Raw genomic sequence first — 4,618 nt, forward strand, 5'->3', positions numbered from 1 at the left:
GTTTTGACACTTGACAGCTTGCCTACTACTGGAGTGCCCCATTCCACAGCATTTGCCATTGCTCTCTGCTTTCAGATGAGCCATGTCAGGTGCTGCCCAAAACCGGGTGTGAAGCGGGCAGCATAGGAACCTTGCTGTGACCTGCTGTGAGAGTGCCTCAGGCAGCACCTCTCACACCCTTTTGCTGGCAGAGCACTTGGGTGGCCACAGGCAGAGCTACTGCGGTTGGCATGAGGTGGGACTGGCATGTGGGGTCCCAACACTGGGAGCGGGTGTGGAGGGGAGGGATGCTCGGAAAGCAGCGAGCTGCTCCTGTGCTGCTGTGAGCTGCTTCAGTGCCATGGAGCTGCACGGCTGCTGCATGAAGGCAGGGCTGCACCTCCCCATGCGTTCAGCACTGGCCTTCCTCAACGTGGTGCTGTCACTGCTGCAACCTTCAAGTGGGTGGGAGTGTGTCTGCTGTCTTTCCTCCTCCAGTCTGTCTTTGTTAGATCCCTTTCTCTGTCTCTACAACCCTGCTGACAGGTAAAGACTTTGCTGGGGTAATCAGAAATTTGCATGAGCTTAAACATGGGAACTGGCCCTGGGGAGAGGCTGTTCCTCTCCTGACGTTTTGCTTCCTCTACAATCTGCTGTTCCCTGTTGGGGATTTCTCCTAGTTATGGGAATAGAATCAGCCAAGTGCTAAATAGCTGTGGAGATCCTGGAAGCAAGTGAAGATTCCCCATGAGAGTAGTGAAGGGTGTAATAAAATCATTTATTGCATTTTGTGCAGACAGGAGTCTAGAAAAATGGATACAGTTAAAGCAGTAAAGCATTAACAGGGAGCATTCAACAGCTGAGGAGCCACTCCTCCATTAATACCTGCACAGAGAACACAGGGGCTGTACTGAGGCGGCCTAATGCACAATAGTGAAACACAGAAATTAAATGCAAGCCTAATACTGTTACTTTTTTTCTTTTTTTTTTTCCTTTTTTTGGTTTGCAACCCATTTTATTTACAAGGTTTTAAACTTAATTGCATTGCTCTGCACACAGGTTCTCTAAAACACAAAGCATACTAGGTCACTACGTGTCTATTGAAGTATTGCACTCGAATAAAAGTCACTTGAATGGACGCAAAACATCAAGCTACGGTGGTTAAAAGATTATTGAATGAGCTGACTGTGTGGTAACATTCATAACAAATATATTGCACATGTAGCACAGAAAGTGGTGTAACCAGCAAATCTCAGACCCTTTGGTCTTTCTGCTAGTTTTTAGTCCTGCTACACAGAGGAGGGTCTTGACTCTTCTAGTGCAACTCCTACCCTTGTGCAGTATCTCGTCCTGCCTCTCATCCAGCCATGGACCAACACCGGCCCAGGCTGGAGCTGCCTGTGCCTCCGGCAAGTGCTGTCTTGTGCCTTGGAACCCGTACTGCGCGGTGGCTGCTGCTGCTGCACGTGGGGACAGGGCCACCCACCGCTCCCGCCACAGGAACCGGAGCGTGCGCTGCGTCCCGGCCGAGCGCGGCGGTGGGTGCTGTGCTCCTGCCCGCCACGGGCCTTGCTCTGCCCTGTCCTGCAGCGCTGTGCAGCGCCACAGAGCCCATGGCACAAACCGGGCTCAAGACCTCCCTGTCTGGAACACAAACCGAACTGCGTCTGCACATGTGCCAAGGAGGAACTTGCACGTCTACCGGAGGAGGACACTGTCTTCACCAAGGTGGAACGGCAGAAGGGTGCTCCATGGGGAAACCGAACACTCACGGAGGCCAAACGTGCAGGGCTGGGTTTGTAAACTAACATGCAGTGCTGTCTGCTAAAAGTGGCCCTCTCAGCCACGGCGAGCGAGCACCCGCTGTGGAACCAGCCCGTTTCTTGCCACGGCCAAATTTTGCCTGGGGGGGTGTTGAGGCAGCCCTGTCTCTGTCTCGCACTGTGCCCCTGCACCTGCTGAGGATGAGGAAGGGAAATGCCTTTTTCCAGCAGCAGCGAGCAGGAAAGGGCTGCCCTTCCTGCTCCTGGGGGGGCCGGGACCATGCTTCACTGCGGGGGATAAGGTGGTGCTGGGGGGGAATGGGATCTGCTGGTGATGCCGGGGAGGTGGTGAGCAAATCTCTCACCGGGGAAGCGTGGCCTGGCCGCGGCGTCCCCGCTGCGTTGCGGACATCGACCCCGCTCCCTGCACCAGGGCCGTCGAGGCGGATGGAGCCTCAGCAGAGGCACGACCTACCCCTGCCCCGCGGCCCTCGGTGCAGACCTGGGGCAGGAGGGGAGACCCGGCTCATTGCTGCGGGGCCAGCGGCAGGGCAAGAGCCAGGCTGCGAGGGGAGGGCGGGTGCCAGGAGCAGGCGGCATCTTCTGAAGGCAGAGCAGCTGACAGGCGTCCCAGGCCCAACAGGCGTGGAGCTGGCACATGAGATGAGTGGGCAGGTTGCTGCACTCGCCTCCCCCTTGCCTCAGATCACTCTGGGAGGCTGGAAACAGCACATGAGCTTGTGTGGCGGTGCAGGATGAGCTCCAAGGGGCAGAGCAGCTGCTCACCAGCACAGCCTGGTTCCCGTGGCGCTGCCCTTTCCAAAGCTAAAGGAACCTTGCAGATGCCTGCCTGCTCGTCCAGGAGCAGAGCGCTGCCCTGTGTGTCTGCACCCGCGGTCCAGAGCTCCTGTGCTGAAACCAGGCCTCAGCTCACCCCGGTGGTTACCTCCTGTGAACACCAAGCTCCTGGTGCCCCTGGGATAGCTGCCACCCCAGAGCCTGCGGCACAGACCGATGCAGCTGTGCAGGTAGTGAAAGCTGCCAGGAAGTCAGGCTGGGGCTGCTGCTGGAGCAAAGGGAGGCACTTTGGGAGTGATGGAAATGAAAAGCAAGGTATGAGCAAGCACAGACGTGAAGCTGGGGCTTGGTTTTGGTCTGGGACTGTGTCCACGCTGTATCTTAAAGGGTAAAAAGGAAATAAGAAGCCCCCCTGCTTTTTCTCCAAGCAGCCCCAAAGAGCTTTGGCCTGGACCTGGAGGTGCAGGGGAGCTCTGCAGAGCAAGCAGGAGCTGGAGCCTGGTGCAGAGAGAGGCAGGAGCTGGCAGAAGGTTTGGGCAGGCAGCTGCTGCCAGGCCATGCATGGGGACACAGGAGGCACCCGCTGCAGTGCCGGGGCTCAGTGCTGGGACAAAGCGCTGCTCATTTGGGCCAGGCTGGCACGGAGCAGCCGGGAGAGGGCAACTCTTAGCAGGCTGCACTTGGAGTGGAAGCTCAAATCTGCTGTGAAAAAAGTTCAGAAAAGTCTGTGACTTCTTTTCCCTGAAAACTCTTAAGAAGCGGAATTGAGAAGAGAATGAACCTGCGGCCTGGCCCTTTGCCAGGGGCTGCTGGGTGCCAGGGGAGCTGCAGCCTCCACCGTGGCCCCAGCACACCCAGTGTAACAGGCGGGCACCTGCTCCATGCAGGAGCAGTGGGTCTCCGCTCTCCATCCCCACGGCCTGGTGCTAGCAGAGCCCTGCATCTCTCAGAATAGATATAGATCTCTATATATAGACTTCATCTGGTTCTATTAACATAAATATGATCACTTTAAAAATACACGTACTGTATTATGTACACTATGTACACGGGGCTGGGCGGGTGCCGGCGGGGGCCCTCGGCACCGCTTCCCGCCTGGTTCCTGGAACCGTTCACATTTGTTAAAAGCTCCTCAGTTTCTCTGGCATGAGAGATGCTGGGGGGGGGGAGGACGACAACTGGGGGCGACCCTGCAGCTGCTGCCTGAGGCGGGACATGTCTGAGCTGTGCCGGCGCAGGCTCCCGGTGAGGGAGCGCCCTGATGCTGCAGTGGTGGAACCCCGAAGTCAGCCCTCACTGCGGGGTCAGGCCTGTCAGAGCAGCCAAATGCACTTTGCATATGTTAAAACTGCGCAGGGATCCAGACGTCCTGACAGCTCCAGCGTCCGCGCCTGCCTGGGGCCGGGTTAGCAGCGAAGCCCTGGGAACAGCAGGGAGCCCAGTGGGGCATCAGGGCACCGCAACGCATGAGCAGGGGTGGCTGGTGCCCTGGTGCAGTGTGGTGGGGAGTGGGTTCGGGCCTGGGACAGGAGCTGGTGCCAGGGGTGAGCGGCACCGCTCGGTGCAGGCTGCACATGGTGGAGCCTCTGCTCAGCTCCGGACACCGCAGCTCCATGCTGCAACCGCTGCACAAGCACCAGGAGAGCATCAGGGCAGGGGGAACCTGGAGTCGGTGGGGAAGGGGATGGGGAGCACCCCAGCAGCCACCCCCCGCAGCTGCCCCCCACCCTCTGCCCCCTCCAAACCATCACGCTGCATCTCCAACAAGCTTGGCCCGTGGCCTCTTGAGGCAGTGGCACCGAGGCAGCGGCGAGGTCGGGTCGGGCTGTCCAGGGCCATGCTGGCGCGGGGCTGCCGGGGCGGCGAGAGGAGCGTCGGTGAGGGAGGCGTGCTGGTGGCCTCTGGCTTCCCCAGCGCCGCGGCGGGCGGTCACGGGGCACCGGTGCGTCCCGCCAAGCTCGGCGCAGGGCAGCGGAACGGTGGGGCTGGGCACGGTGCCCTCCTGCCCAGCCAGGGGCTGCAGTGCTGGGGCTGGCCCCGCAGGGATGGGCAGCGGCGGCAGCGCGGGGCTCTGGTGC

Source organism: Pezoporus flaviventris, unplaced genomic scaffold, assembly GCF_033815535.1.
Source record: "Pezoporus flaviventris isolate CSIRO_AGI_PZ_B2104156 unplaced genomic scaffold, CSIRO_AGI_Pfla_v1 ptg000213l, whole genome shotgun sequence".
NCBI lineage: Eukaryota > Metazoa > Chordata > Aves > Psittaciformes > Psittacidae > Pezoporus > Pezoporus flaviventris.